We start from the raw sequence: 16958 nt of genomic DNA on the forward strand, positions 1-16958 counted from the left end.
TCAAATTTCTGCTTCAAGGCAGTGTCTGCAAGTAAAAACGATGCAACTATTTTATTTTGTGTTTGTGAGTTACATGCAGATCATATTTTTCGAGGGGTTTCATTTCCTCAAGTGAAACTTCCTGCTTCCCCACACCCCGAGATTAGTTTCTGTGGCAGTGTTGGTCAGTGTGATAGTATCTCTATTCATCAGCCTGCATGGCAGCTTTTAATACTTTGATCTTCAGCAAGATATAATAATACACTACTTTGGTTATTGGTAATCTGGGTCCCCGGAGGATGATTGCTAAGAACTTCGGTGGCAGCCTACCCTTTTTATCTAGTCAGAACCACATTTCTGTTTGACCAACACTTACATCCATGACAGGAAGTGATAGGAAGTGTCTGAATGCTCGGTATACAGGCATTAGGGCTGCATGATATTGTTGAGATTATTAGACAAATGTTATGATTGCAATATGATTTATGATTAGTGGGTATGTTAAACCTTACATCAAAATGTTCAGATGTTATAAGAATTGGTAATTTTTCCAGAATTCAGAATTGGTCATGTAAAGCTTTTGAATTTGAATTCTGATCCAAGGTTTTCACTTTTCAACTGATGTCTGTGACTGTTCTGCTGTAACTTAAGTTGATTTCATGGTTATCTGTGGGTTAAAGCTAGGGTCTACAATCCTTGGGAGCTAGCAAGAGAGCTAGCAAGATTTGAAAGTGGCACCTCCTCTAAGTTCCACCCCCCCTCCCCATCCCGTCAGTGCTCCGTCCAAAGCCACTCCCCCACAAACTTGAACGCGCTTCTGGCAGTGGGACGAGAAGATGCCGGAGCAAGACGCAGCAATTCAGCTGAATTTAGCACGGAGCAGACAGGAAGTCAAGCGCCAAAATAACAAACTACATCCGGTTACTTTTCAAAATAAAACACTCCATGTTGACACCAGCACACATCGTGAGGCCAGCTGTCTATCGTACTGCGCCGTTGCGGACTCAAACCGCAACCGGTGGGGATTGCCGGAAGGCGGAGCAAAACCGGATCGGAGCCTTTTTCGTGGCAGCCTTTCCTGCCTCAGGCTTTCTTTTCCTCGCCTTTTTAGCGGGTTGAGCTGTTACAAGTAACGCTGGCTGCATTTTCTCTGCCATTGTAACCAAATGAACGTCTTCTCCTGCAACTCCGTATTTCTGCAGAGGAGTGTGCTGAATATTTCCGGCATCAGTGAAAAGTAACGTGTGCAGGCGCGGAGGAGGGAGGGACAGAACGAGACATGAAGGCATCTGACCAATCCGTGCTGGTCAGATTTTTCTCAGTCCTACATCTGCCACAGAGGTCCGATTATTTTCATTCCTTTTTCTGAATACATAATGTATTGACTACTCTCAGGATAGCAGGATCATTTCACCCAGTATAACAAAATGTGTTTTTGAACAACATTACAGACCCTAGCTTTAACATGACTCTCTGACCTCTGTGCCTTATGAAACCATTGCAGAACCCATTGAAAACCAATAAAGTACACTGTCAGGCTAAAAACAACACTGTTTTTGTAGTTCCCTATTTTTTTCACCAAGTTATTCAGTGTGTTTTTCATATGCAACTCTTTTGTATTACAGAAAAAAACATGCAGCTCAGGCTGTACATACAATCAGGGAACCATCCAAACTAGAACCAGCCTTCAGCCAACACTGTTAAATCACAAATAAATCATTGCTAAAGCAAAGGCCATTCTTAGGAAGCGGAAGGAAGGATGACTTGTCTCTTCATCGCAACAAGCAAACTGTAACTTAGGAAGTAACTGAGTCATAAATTCAAAGTCTAAATTGACTTGCAACACAAAAAGAGAAAACTAATCTTTTAACAAACCTCATCAGCAAAGAGTGGTGAAAATTCATTTAAATAAACAATGTCTGTGGTGTTTTGTATCAAAATAAGCAACACATCATCCCTGAAGTCAATTCATCCACTTACTGTAAGATTTTAAGACAACATTGAAGGCGAGGTGCTTTCCAGTCCACCCACTGTAAGTTCACTAACATCCATGGTGAAGGCTCCCTCGCACCACTGAAAAGGTAAGCAGCCTTTCAGAAGGTCACTGGGTTGCTGATATTGATCCTGAGATAATATATGCAAGACAGCCGTGTCTGACACCAGCTCTGCTGATCACATACAGAGGAATGTGGAAGCATAATGTGAAAGTTTCTTTGCCATATTTCATCACACTGACATAGATGTTTGAAAAATGTTTATTGCCTAATTAAATACACGCTCTCATGATAAACACATGATTTTAAAAAATGTCCCCATTTGCGGGACAAATAAAGGAGAATCTGATTCTGATTCTGATTTACACAGCCCAAACATCTACAGCATAAAGGCAAAGGACAAGACCCTTTAAACTCTGTGTACGCAAAATGTGACAGACGTACTGTATTCACGAAATTTCATGGTAGACCTAACATGGATGACACAGAGTCATCTCAGGCTACTGCTTGAGTCATTATGCTCAAGTCCATCCACAAATGCATCAAGTGCTTTCTGCTCCAGATGGAAATCAATACCGTCTCCCTGCGCTTCGATCGGGGGCTGAGCAAAGACAACACAACATCAATTCTTGAAGAAAGCTCTGCCCATTCAAAGTATTCATGCACAAGATAAGATACAACTGGACTGAACTAGAAATGAGCACTATTTTATTTGGAGTTGTACTAAAATATTGACCCCCTTAGCAACATGTAGTTTTAGCATGGTCAGGCAACAAAGGTAACTCAGGTTAGCTTGAGCCTCCTGGACAGTCCTGGCACGCTCTTGCTACTGACACTGATGAATGAGACTGCCTGTGAGAGTGCACGTCTGTCTGCACAGCCCAGAATGCACTTAAAACACTGCACCAACCCACATGTATCTGCAATCGTCCTAATTAACACCAGAGCTACTTCATCTCCTGGCGATGGAAAGGTCCAGGCACTGACCTCAACCTTGTGAATCAATACTCAAACCACAGCAGAGATTTACCTTTTAAAAGAAACAATTAGTGTGGAGCACAAGCAGAATGAAAAGCAACAAAGACGGTAGAATGAAAGGTTATGAAACCTATTATCATTGCGGCCAACATCTGCATCAAAAATGCATTGAGGCTTATCTCTTTGACATCAGGAAAAGACTACTCAAGTGCAGAATGTCTGCACTGAGGGATAGTGCTGTGAGCCAGGTGTCTGAGGCTAGATTTCTGAGACGTGTCTTCCAAACTTGGTGTCAGTGTAGTATCTTGCAGCTTTATCTGTCACAACAACACCCAACAATGATATTAATAGGAGTATCTTGCTTACTAATCTCACATCGAAGAACAAAATCGCTAACATAGACATTTTTTGTGTTGCTGAAATGCAATAAACTCAGTTTCACTTAAGCTACCTGTTGCAGACTAGACTTGTAAATCTCAAGAATCATCGTCTCCATCCATTCAAAGCCACAGAAACAGAAAACGAAAACAAGCCTTGAAAGCATCAGCTGCCAGTGTTCATTGGCATTACCTCAAAAAGGCATCAGCACACATCCAGTCATCTTGTTATTCCACTCTTTGCTCTGACAACTTTCTAATGTCTCTCACTGCATGTTACCGGCAGCATCTGAGCCTATCTCTGTCTGTGGGTGGTGAGTATGACTGAGCAAACGAGGTATGTGTGAGTGAGTGTGTGTATGTGTCTGTGTGATGGCATGCCAGAGTATTTTTGGGCCCTGCCTGCTTAAATGCAGCTTGCATGAATCATGACTTCCCACATAGTAGGTCAGTGAGCGGGGTGAGTCATATTGCTGTCTTATATGGTAACGCGTTGCACATGTGACAGAAACACTGGGGTTATCTATAGACCAGGCTCACTGCTGTGTCTCACTTCTGTCTTGGTCTTCACATGATATTGGAACTCATTTGTCTTTGTTTAATCTCATCTCTGACATGTCTTGCACCAAATATATGTTTCATGTTTATGAATTTGATATTTTTGATAAATAGTCTGCCCAACATTTTGGTGTGACTCAACATGACTAAGACACATTTTGTTTTTCCTTTTCAGCCTCAGACTGACATGTAAACATCACAGCAGCCAAACATTGCTGCACAAAAGCACGAGAGTCACCACAAAAGACAAATATACACGTAGTCATTGTCAGAATTTAGACAGAATAGCAGACGCGCATTCCATTTCCTATCACATTGAAAATGACGAGCTACCACCTGCACACATGATGATCTGTTTGTCAAAACCTCTTCCTGTGCGATTGGCTGAATCAACAAGAAAACAAGTTTGTTGTTTGCAGACACCTCAATCAACAAGAATAGAAAACACCCCAAAACTATCAATACAAAGAGGGAAGTATGCCTTTGTGGGACTTGGTTAGGATATGTGGAGTGTTTTCCATTAGCCGCCATAATGCTTATTAGGCCAGTGATTGGCAGGGCAAGGGGTTGCTAGCACGAGTGTGCCCAAGACTGGATTATGTGCTGCATTGTTAATGGGGCCCGGTGGAAGCTGGGGGGGGGGGGGGGTTGAGGTGGAAGTTTTTATTCAATACAATAAATTCATCTTGTGCATGACGTTGAGACAAATTCAACCGTCAATTTAAAAAGCAGAGCAGTCATGGAAAAAAGCAAGTGGAAAGTCTCCCCACAGGAAAGAGTTGACACAGAGCCATCGCCCACGTCAAAACCTTCAAAAGCCATGTCTGTACGCGTGTATGTGTGTGTGTGTGGGTGTGTGTGTGCAAAGCCAAGAGTGTGTGTGATCATGTGTGCATGTGTGAGTGGGCTGGAGGGTACTGGTCTGTTGATAAGGCAAAGAAAAACAGTTTTTTCACACATTGCTCTTACGCATGCAACATCTCAAGTTTTAAGAATACATACAAATGCTCTTGTTGTTGTAGCAACATGAATAAATGTGCCAAACCAGAGCAATGGTATAAATATCCAGCTGAGATCAAAGGGCCCCAAAGCCAGGCTGTGAAGAAGATGAAAGACACAATGGACTGATGTGACTGATTGTAATACACCCTTGAAAAGCACAAAGACTCATCCAATGTGTCTGAAAATTCAACTGAGCGCCACGCTGCTGCTTCCTTATGTCAAATCCTTCCCTATTTATTTGATTGTGTGCTGGTGTGATGTCTTGCTCTGCAGATTAAGCTGTTCTGAAAAAACAAAACTTCACTGAAACCGTTCACAAACAAGCTCATGTAACGGAGCACTTCTTGTTTTCTTAGTCTATAAAGGTGACTGTGCATACAACTGTGATTCATTCAGGATGTTTGACGATGTTTGACACACACTCATTGACATCAGTAGAGATGAGGAGGAACTGGCGAACAGTTCTGGGTTCCTGCAAATCGACATCACAGAGAACCATCATGGTCATCACACATGGGTAGAGACAGCTCAAAAACTGCTGGACTTTTTAAGGGCGCTTAGGCTTAGTTCCCATGCCAAGGTCTTACTAAACATCTACAGAGAAGCAAAAGAAAGCTTCTCTCTCCTGGGTTGATGCCCAGGACAGGAAGGCTCTGCACTGGGTGATTATAACCGCACAGAACATCACTGGTACCATCTACAGAGCATCAGTAATATCAGTGAGGTGAGGTGTCTGCACAGAGACCAAAGGATACCTAAAGACACACAAAAAGACACACAAGTATCCACTGCCATCCCACCAGACTGCAGTGCAGCTTCTTTCCTCTGGCTGTGAGACTCCTGAACTCATCCTCAGCACTCCAGCATCATTATACTATCTTGAAGCATAATGACTATTACATTTATATTGAATCTAGCAAGTGGCACTCAATTGATGAGGCTCTTGGAAGCATCTTAGTCATAGACTGAAAAAAAAACTGGGCACGACTGTCACATAATGCACAAAGGCACATGAATAATATCCAGTTAGGCTACCTGACAGGCATTATAATCTAAATATGTACACCAACAGTGACTAAGAATGCTAATTTCCAGCTTCTCTTAAACAGACTTGTCTTTATCAAGAATAATAACCACAGTCATGTTGTGTCGAGTGTTTTTCTATATGGAAGGGCATACGAGGGTGGTGGTGTGCAAGATAACTTCAGCACATCTAGTCATAAAGCATATAGCAATTTAATATTCAATCATTTCTATTGAGATTATTCATCTTATCTCATCTTTTTTTCTTTAAAAATATTTTGACATTGATGTTTGACAGTTTTTTGTGTCAAGCTGTTTTTAGGCTTGAAACTGGTCAAATTTCTTATAAACAAAAAAAAAAAAAAGATCTTAAATGGACATTTGGGAAAGCTACTGAGACCAAATCTGAGAAAGAGCCAAGACTGAATGATAGTTTGACTTGATAAAAAAAATGTGCTTGCCCCAAACACCACAAGTGGCTTAGCACTTGCTGTATTAAAAACAACTAAATGAAAATCAAATGTCAGAAACAATTAGGCTTGTATTTGCCAAAATCAAGTAAATCAAACTCCAAATAAATCTGTGCTCATGAATTCCATCTTATGCTGACCTGTGACTGTGATTCTGAACATTAACAGAGTGATCCTTCACAGTCTGAGTGTAACTATCTTGCTGACTGCTCACATTAAAACCTATATGTCATTCAGGCAGTGCAGTGCATGCGTAGTGATCTGCTGCACAGCCGTTGCTGTCAGTTTACTTGATGCCAGTGTGAGGGGCATGAGGGAGGAGCACATATTCACATGTTCCAACACTTGAAGCTGAGCTTGATGCTCACTCACATTACCCTGCCAAAGAATGGCCATAGCGGGTTAGATGACCCACTGGCAGCAGCACCCACAGTGTGACAGAGCTAATTTGGGAAGTGATGTGAGGGTGACACACACACACACACACACACACACGCACACACGCACACACACACACACACACACACACACACACACACACACACACACACACATTGCAACATCATGTCTTTAAATAATATGGTCGCTAACATTCAGTAGGTGTATAGTAAATTAAACTTTAGTTCATATTTATTTTGAATAATGAAATGTTTATATACTGTTTCTTAAGCAACTGTTTATTGTGGCCACTGACATTTATGACATTTTGTAAATTGTTAATAAATACTGTGTAGTTCTTCGAAAAACATTATTTGGATGGCCATTATAAAATTGTTTATAAACCTTTACAACTGCTTAATTAAGTGGTTCATAAAGCATTTAATCATTTGTCAATAGTGAAAGAACTATCACATAAAATGTAATCAATATACATTTACAATTTATCAATGAGAGTTATCATAAGTGTTACCCATCTAGCTTCTCTGCTGTGAGATTCATATGTTGCTGAAAACATAAAAGGTTCATGTAGCAATAAGAGAAGGTAGACACAGTTATCATCAGTGGTTAGACAACTTAGGGTTAGGGTGAGGGAAACCAAGAAAGTTCAAATATGAACTCACAGTACAACTAAAACAAGCCTGAGTTCTGTGTGCATGGTCATTTTTAGACCCTTTCACTATTTAACCAAAACCACTGTCTGTCCCTCACCTTGACCATGTGTGTGGCGGGCCTAAACCTGATGTGATGCAGGATAGGAAGCTTGGTCTCTGCTGTGCTTTATATCGGACCGCCACCACTCAGTCCACACCTCTGCTGGATAGGGAAGTTATCTTGGATTGGAAAAAGTAGTGAATGTACTCTAGGTTTCCCCCAAAACACCTTTGCCAGAGATATTTAGTAATAAATGGACATGTTTACAAGGATATAAGGTTGAACCACAATATGTTGCACATGATATCGATAGTGGCATTGAACCTCAGTTCTTGGTTCAGTGACTGAAACATGGCTTCAGCTTTATAAAAAGTTGGTAGTGAATGCTTGGTCAAATTGTTACTGGTGTTTCCATAATCTTAGAGCTCCAATAGCAAAGAGTTTTTTGGAAGTTGTAAAAAGGGAAGTTGTGAAACACGTGTTAACATTCTTCAACATAAAAAAGTGTAATTAAAGACAATAATTTTGGTACTGTTTTGGTACTTCCCCTGCACCAATATCAGAACATTAACAGAGTATCCAGCCCTATTAATGATGTGATCACAGTACCGGTGTATATATGTGGGCAAGTTGAGCCTGACAGTTCATTCTTGACCTTAGAACTGCTAATGGGATTTGGTTTTCTTTCAAAATACTGCACACGACTTCTCTAGTAATCCTCATGATATTTGTGCAATTCACTGAAAAAACAGGAATTAATAACAACATCAGCCAAAAAGGGGGATCCAGGCACATCTGTCACAGGAACATATGCTGTCTTTGTATTGACTGGTGATGTGTTGTGATATATTGCCGTATCAATGACCCCGGTGCACAGAGCTGCTTCTCTCTCTGCAATCTCTCTAATCTCGGTGGTTTCTGTAACCACTGTGCTCATTTCACAGCACTGGGCGAAACACATGCGTCTGAATCATGTGCGGGAATCTACAGGTTTCATACAAAGTAATCATTAGTCAGCTGATTTCAGTGACTTGAATGCAGGTACCTCCAAAGATAATATTGGCCTGACATGACTGAGAACCAAAAAAAATAACATGACATGAAGGAGTCACAAACACTGGATTGAGTGATCAAAACATATGCTTGTCAACCGAACTGTACGCTCTCCTGACAGACATATTGAAGATATATCAAATTAACTACCGTAAAGCATCAGTGCTGCTCATGTATCATGTCAGTCAGAGCTGTCAATGTACGTCAACACAAGCTCTGACTGCCTCAAATCAAGTGCGAGGGCACACAATGAAAGGTTATGGTTTCAAGTGTGCGCAGATGTGACACAGAGTGCGGTTAGCGGCTTTTGGGCAAAAGTCTTGATGACTCAACCTGAGAAGAGAAAGCAGTGTTGATTAGACCTCTTCGCACGCCCAAGCATCACAAGTCACAGTGGAAATATTCCCATGGAGGAGGAACTGTATCACCAGTGAACGGTATTTGGTTCTGACTGAAAACAATGTAAACGGGGTCAGATATACATTTCTAAATATATTCAAGAAGGACAGATTCCTTAAAATTCCTTCAAAATTCTGAGGAAGTGTCTCAACAAGCTGTGCATTATTTTTCTTCAAATATGTAAAACTGCTCACAAAAAATGTTAACCAACAAAAGGCTACCAAACCCTCTGAGACTGAGAGACAATTCTCATTGAACATATAAATGTATCATTTCATGATATAGCAATGTCAGAAGAAACAACACACCTCTGAACATTTGCTTTTCCAATAATTTAATTTTTTGGTGTGCAAGAAACAAGGATTCAACTCCTTACTTGGCCTGGTACGAGTAAATCAAGATGTGGTTTGGAAAAACCTTAAAAACGTCGTGACATAGTAAAAAGCTGGTTTGGGATATCTTTTCTTACATGCTCCGGAGGAATTTCTAGAAAATTGTGTGTACTGTTATAAATTGTTGCTTGTAAATAAAAAAACAAAGAAACACCCTTCACAAAGCCTTCTCTGCTGGCCGTGCTTCCAAACAGCCATTGTTTGTGGCTCCAAAGGTGCAACCACTGCTGAAATAACTCACTTACAGTCTTGATTCTTGCAAGATCAATATTTATCTCTGGGCCTATCGATTTCTTTGTGATTAAAACACTGAACTGTAACAACTTCAAGGTGAACTTGAACTGAGTGCAAAAGCAAGCAGCTGTTTTTGGAGAACTCACTCTCACAGCAACCTGAGCTCACACCAACTCTGACCACAGCTCAGCACAGTTCAAACATGGTATATACTGTAGAGTGGAAGACATGTTTCAGTGAGAAGCATTGATTGATTTTTCCATCACGGCTGGAAATGACGAATCCAATAATCAGTTAAAAGCACCATATCTATAGACAACACACAGTGAGTCAGAGCTGGTCTCTTTGTTTTCCCGTATCGATCCTCTTCAGATGTGATTCATTTTCTCTCATACTTACAAAATGGGCCTCAAATCAAGAAATATTTAAGGCCAATGATTTCAACAGAAACGCTCCACATAATCTTTATTTTGTATCCAATTTAAAACAAAAATAGTCATTCATCATCTATTGTGGTCTTTTCAATGACACTCCACATTGTGAATGCAGATAAGCCTGCAGTCTGCCATTTATCAGTGTCATATGGCTGAGAGCAGTTCGGCTGACTGATGAATATTAGCACTTTGAGATTTATCTAAATGTAAAGTGCTTTACAAATTAAATATATTATTATTATTATTGTTATATGATGCCAATCTAATTGTATCATATCTCCATCTTCTCAGCTCCTTATAAAGATACATAACAAACCTGCTGTATAGAAGGAGAGTATCTGGACATGAGAGAAGCCACTTTCACCTGCTATAACTCCTTTACTGCATGTAAATTTCCCTTTTAGAGCTAATGTCAAGAGAGGGACTGAGGGAAATTTTCACGCTCTGTTTTATCCAGCAGTCAATCAAAGGGGAATTAATGTTACTCATACTGTATGCAAATGATTTATTTTAAGTGTAAGTGGTTCAGTTTTGAAACCAATTTTCCATCAGTCACTGTTAAGGTCATGGTCAGAGTGGTGTCACGTTTTTCCTTTAAAGTTGTACGTATAAATCATTTTAATTTTAACTCTGAATCAAATGACTGCACAGAATGTAAAAGAGGTTGCACCTAGTGACTACAGGTGACTGCATCACACATATGTCTGAGTTTTCTCCAGTTTCCGAGAGCTACAATGTAGAATCCGACTGATCTATTGGTTACGCTCTAGGCATCAGCACCAAAACTACGCTGTGCAACACAACCCTGTGGCTAATCGCTGCAACAACTGATTTTGTCTGAATAAGGCCCAACAACAGCAACAGCTACAGTAGATAATTAAGGCTTGCAGTGAAGGCAACTTTTTTTCTTTTTCAAAGGCACAGTCTGTTTCCTGCTACTTGTAGGGCACATTAGATGCTCCAACACAGGAGGGTTCACACTGTTCACACACACTGATTGTATGATTTGGATCCACAAATGTCATGGCACATTTCAGTGTTTCCCACAGAGTGTGACTTTAATTGTGGAGTTGGCTGTCCAGCTGAGGTGCCATAAAGCATGCGCATCCTAGACTTCCACCGACTGAATCGGCTAACTTCCAGTGAAGGTAGTACGATGAGCTAACTTGGATGAGGATAAAATGTAAATGGCCGGCTCTTCTTGACTCTCCAACTTTTATTTAACTGAATTTCCCAAATTCTGACATTAGGGGGGTTGTGAGGCTTTTGATACCATTTTACAGATGAGTCTTACACAACTTTAGCTTTTAGGAATAAGTCCCCAGTGCATTGCATGACAATGTAATTACATGGCTTGGCCACGACAAAAACTGTCTTCAGGTGGGCTTCATCTCGGCAATGAGGCCAGCCATCTTATTTGCAGAGGAAGTTACACTGCCATCCACTGTATCGAAGTATATAACATCATGCTATTCACTGATGGGTGTGCTGTCTTGAGTGAGTGAGAACGGGACGTGCAGCTCCAAAAATAGACAATCAATACGTGGCTGCAAATGTTGTGGAAATGTGGCAAGAGTTTAAAATAATCGATGATCAGCTGTGCAGCAGAAGCTCATCCTCTACTTCCTCAGTTGAATATCAGTTTATTTTTTCATATGCAGTCAAACAAATTTGTTGATGGGACAGGAGTCCAGCAGCTCAGGATCACATCCCTGTCCATCATCAATGAAGACACTGCCACTGTTTAGTATGTATCAGGTCCTGGCGCCCCTGGCTCTTAAAGAGAATGGGAAATGACACTTGGATTGGTTTGATTTGTGTTCTGCCAAAAACACACTCATGACTAATTCAGAGTCTAAATACCACCTCTTTGCGCCACACTGTGACCAGATTATCTGCTGTTCAACTAGCAAAATGGTCTTGGACATGCTGTAAACGCACTAGGGTGGGGCGACTAACGCTAGCTAGTGAACATACTGAAGCATTTAAGACCTAAAGAAGCAGATATTTTTATTTGGCAGGTAGCGGCTAAACGACAGTACATTCATTAAGGGGATACAAACATGACTTTAAGGGAAATCTAATGTTGCTCTGTGATGACTAGTTTCCACATCTTATTTTAAAGTTAAATGGTTAATTTAGTCCCACCAGTTGCTACTACCAGTAGCACTTGTAGCACCAATAGCACTCTATGTGCTACAGACTTATAGTAATGCACTAAAAGCCTACATGACTGTACTTTACACCTTTTACTTGAACAGGTAGCAGAAATATTCAGAGTCCTGCTGCCCTGCACTGTGTCTTATAGGTCATCCTCTTCTGCCACTCTCACTCAGTCTGTAGTCAAGTGCAGAACAAACATTACACTGACTGACGGAGGCCAGCCTTCATCTAAGATCAGCCCTGTGGAAACCGCTGGGGGAAATAACGCAGACGCAAGCTGCTGCTATTTGTGGATAAGAGACAGCGTTGGCTGCAATGACATGTTGGACGACGGTCTGCGGGGGGACATTGGCTTTTCTCGTGGCACACAGTTCTTAGAAGGCATGATTGATGCACATCTCCGCTTGAGTGTCCAAAGCATTTTAGCTTGTCTGTGGTAATGCAGCTGCCACACAGTGGATGCAGGCTACGAGAAGGCCACTCTTAAGCTCCATACAGGGCTAAATCGCCCGTCTTTATCCTGACGCTGTTTCCTGACCGAGGTCAGCCTCTCTGCACACCACAAATTACTCCCTGAAATGCTGCCAGACAGGGTTGTGGTGAAATTGCCATTTGTTTGTTTGTGGCTCAGACTGTGCACTAAGTCCCCTATCGTAAGAGGCTATTTTTAGCTGCCTAATCCTTCATTGGAGTAATAATGGCCCAGACTTGCCAGATGACAAAAATAAACACAAAAGCCCCATGTTATAGACTATACTGGGTTTATGTCTGATCTGTCATTATTTTTGACCCTTAAATTTCCATTATAAAAACAGAAATCTCTGTACCAGTCATGGTTATTAAAGTATATATATATATATATATCTATATCTATATCTATATATATATATATATATATATATATATATATATATATATATATATACATATACATATATATATATATATATACATATATATATATATATATATATATATATATATATATATATAGCCCTATTATGTAATGTAAGCACATCTCTGGGACATCAACCATGATGATCATGTATGATGAATCAGAGCAACTAGGATGGAGATTTCAGCAGCAAGTGTTAATAGCACCAGGTTCCTCATAGGAAGGGTCTGATTCATTTCTTTCATAACTGCTGGAGGTGTCTCACACAGACCCGGGACATTCTGATTCTGCTCGGCTAAGCATTAACTGTGCAGCTAATCTGCTGAAGTGGGTGGGGACAAGCATGACCACACACAGACTGCATGAACTCCCCTGTCAGGCTTCAGGAACTAACTCTTCGGACTGTGTAAAATCCTGCATACATTGACATAATGAGGCTGGGCTGTGCCTCAACCTCTAGTCTTTTAATAGATTTAAAGCATCACACGGGGACCTTGGCCCTGTTTCCCATCATTAGCTATCATTCCATTTTGTAGGATCACTTCTGTGTACCAATGGACACTCAAAAAATCCCAGCTCATTAAATATACAGCTTGGTCTGTGGCCTCAAATTTAAAACTAAGACTCTACCTACCCCTCTAGTGTCAGTTTTGCATCAGTGTCAGAGTCCGCAGTCAGTTAGCAATAACATGTTATATGCAAAGTCTGGTTTGACTTTTAAAGCTTGCTGGGAAACAGTCTTGGTAACGTTGTCAAATGGTTGTGGTTTGGTTAGGATTAGGAAAAGATTATACTTTGGGTTAAAATAGCTATGTTAAGTCACATTATTTCTGTAACTTATTTGTCTGTAACCCCGAATTTCCACTGGATACGGGTCTGCTGCGTTACGGCTCTGATCTGGTTTTGCTCTACCGTCCGGCGTCCAGCAATCCCCACCACCAAGTGTTTCCGACCGAAGGATTAGCAGAAGAGCTTGTATTGTCTCTTTTTTGAGACTTGTGTGCTGGTGTCAACACGGAGTGTTTTATTTTGAAAAGTAACCGGATGTTATATTGTTGTTTCCGTGCTTGACTTCCTGTCTGCTCGGTGCTAAATTCGGCTAAATCGCTGCGTCGTTGGTCAAACACAAGATGCAAAATTGGAATCTCTCTCAAAGAGACCGGGGTCATTAAAGAGTGTGGCACATCAATGCGCTACAAAAACATTTTGGTGGCTTATGTGGTTTGTTGTTTTTTTTCTGTCGTTTAATGGAACATACTAACCTGTGATTTCCAGGTAATGTACTGGGCATTAATGTAAGGTGAAAAACAACCTAATTTAAACCAAAAATGACTTCATACAGCTCGCCAGGTGTAATCCAGTTCTCCAGAGGCCCCAGGAAACCAGATGTATTTGAAAAGATGTAATGCATGATTTAGCTTGTACACCCATTTCAGATGACACTAAAACATGTGTAAATAACCTTCTTTCACATCAGTCTGGGATCTCAGGGATTCTGGCAACTTGGATTATGCCAGTCGTGCTATAGAGGCTTTTTCTTTCTTTCTTTTTGGTTGTTTTTTGGATGTATTTAAACATATTCCCCCACAGTTACTCTGTCTTGATGTGAAGCTCAATAAATGTTTTGTGGATTATGAAAATGTACCTTTAATCACCAAAATTATCAGCAGTTATATAGTATTCTGCTTACCCTTAGGGTACATCTGATCTATTACAAATTGTAGTCTTCATTACAATTTCTATCCCTTATGAAAACAGTATACTACCTGAGGCAATAGCTAAGATTGTGAATAGAATACATTGCTACAATGATGTTACGAAACACTTGGGTATAAACCAGTCAACAGTTTGCCTAGATTATCAAACCACTTCATTTGGAGGTCAAACTAAAATTGTAGTTAACATTACAGAAAGTACAGTGAGTCAAAACTGAACTTGAAATTATATTTATAGTGATGACAACAAATCGCAGCAATTAACTTGCTGAGTCATTATGATTTAACGTTGTTTAAAAGCAGCTTTTCTACGGTTGTAAGATTGACAGCAGTAGCCAATGATGTAATGTATGCAGTGACGAAATGAGACGTGTTTTACAGCACAAGAAGAAGCAAACAGAGGAAACTGAAATAGAATGTGTGATGCACAGCTGAACTCTCACTACAATAAGACAAGAGCATGTACTGAGGGCAATGTGATAGCAGGTGATTTATTTTCCAGAAGTTGATGAATGGGCTCTGTTCCACGTGTCAGAAGTAGGTAGTCATCCCTAACCAGCTGCTCTCTCTGCCCTCTGTCTGTGGTGAAGTCCGACTCATGTCCCACTTTCCTGTGCATGGCCTAGCTCACTGCTCAATATGTTCTAATGCAAAGCCAGCCATCGACTCACAGCCTACATGAGCTCAATAAATCTGTGGAAACATGCCTGACTCAGTCAACGTATAGACTAGAAGTGTAATCTACATCCTTCTAGTTATGTCAAATCTGGTGTCATTTTTCTACCTGACTTTAACAGACTTCTATATTTACTACCTAAAACGAGGGTAGTGCAGCTTGCTGAAAAAAGGGAAAATTCATCAATCATGTGTGACCACAGTTGCCTTGGAACATGTTGTTTTAGTTTTGGGGGTTTTGGTTTGTCTGTTTTCCTCAACTTGGTGACCAAAACATTTCCACATTTGGCTCCTGGAAGCTTGCTGGCAAACTTGTTTCAGTGGAACTAAATTTAATTCAGGACTGATTTACACTGAATGTGTCCATATTTCCTGCTGTTTATTGAATTTTGCATTGAGTAGAGTGTCTCAGGCTGAACACAGTTCAATGACTGAAGCCACAGAGGTTTGGATTGGACATTTGGCAGATGCTTAAACATCTGCAGGATATCCTAGACAAAGGTCATAAAACAAAAAACAGTTAAAAGTCAAATCTTTTAAACGCAAAACCACCTCTTTAATGGTAGCTTTGTTATGTCTGCCTACAATACAGATTGGCCAATATACTGTCTATACTATGCTTTTATTGCAATGCCACTGCAAGAAGTTACAGTCTTGAAAGTGTAACCATCTTAAAAACTGTGCATCATCTGTACTTGTCTTGCTGTTCTGATTTGTTTGCATTTATTATGAAGTAGTGAAAGTGTGACAGAGCTATATTCATCCAGTGTGTTTGGAAGCAGTATCTCCGGTATCTCAGTCTCTGCGCACAAGCTTCAGCACGAGCAGAGTTTAATAGCATGGCTCAGAAATCCCTCTGGTCCTCACTCGCCTCGTTTGGTGAACTTTTCTCACCTCTGCAGCTCACAGAACTCGTAAAAGTCCCAGCCCAGACTTCACCTGTCAGGGCAACAGCTCAGAGTGAGTCATGGTCCATTCATCAGCCGTGCACTGACTGAAGGTTACTTGAGGGAAGAGCTGATGTCATCTGAACTGACTGTTGCTGTTTCGCCTCAGAATTTATACTTTCAAAATGATACCGAGGCCTCTCTGCTTGTGATCTAGGAACTGACAATCACAGTCACACGGGGTAATGTAAACATGGCCAACAAGATGTCATTGCATGGTGCGCAAACAGCGGACTTATTTTGAACTCTTTCACATCCTGTGTGACTGTCCTAATCTTGTTTCTAACAGTTGCTCAGGCTCGTCACAACAAACGCTCAACGTTGAGGTGACGGGGGAGGAGCTGGGTCGGTGGAAAGAGCGACAGAGGAGTCTCGTAAACAGCTCACAAAGCACCGGGGTTGCCGCAGGACATGCATCCCCTCCCATTCTTCACAGACACACACACACACACACACACACACTGCACAATGCTAATGGAGGCGGGGGCGGTGGGGGCATTTGGACTCTGTTTCACTTCCCCATTCCCACAGATATAGAACAGTGCAGGGCCACACACATTTCTGCAGCCGTGTGAAAT

The 16958-nt window shown here is 40.9% G+C and overlaps 1 protein-coding gene across 3 annotated transcripts in view; it reads right to left on the reverse strand.

Annotated features, from left to right (window-relative positions):
* bach2b (BACH transcriptional regulator 2b) overlaps positions 1-16958 on the reverse strand; it is a 106100-nt gene that overhangs the window by 43577 nt on the left and 45565 nt on the right. Inside the window, exon 1 of one of the 3 annotated variants that reach the window (XM_030405127.1) lies at positions 3522-3654. The exons of the other annotated variants lie outside the window; for them this stretch is intronic. The gene's annotated coding sequence lies outside the window, so the exon portion shown is untranslated. Of the gene's footprint in view, positions 1-3521; positions 3655-16958 lie in introns of those variants that run through there. 3 annotated transcript variants of the gene reach the window in all.

Source organism: Sparus aurata, chromosome 22, assembly GCF_900880675.1.
Source record: "Sparus aurata chromosome 22, fSpaAur1.1, whole genome shotgun sequence".
Lineage (NCBI taxonomy): Eukaryota > Metazoa > Chordata > Actinopteri > Spariformes > Sparidae > Sparus > Sparus aurata.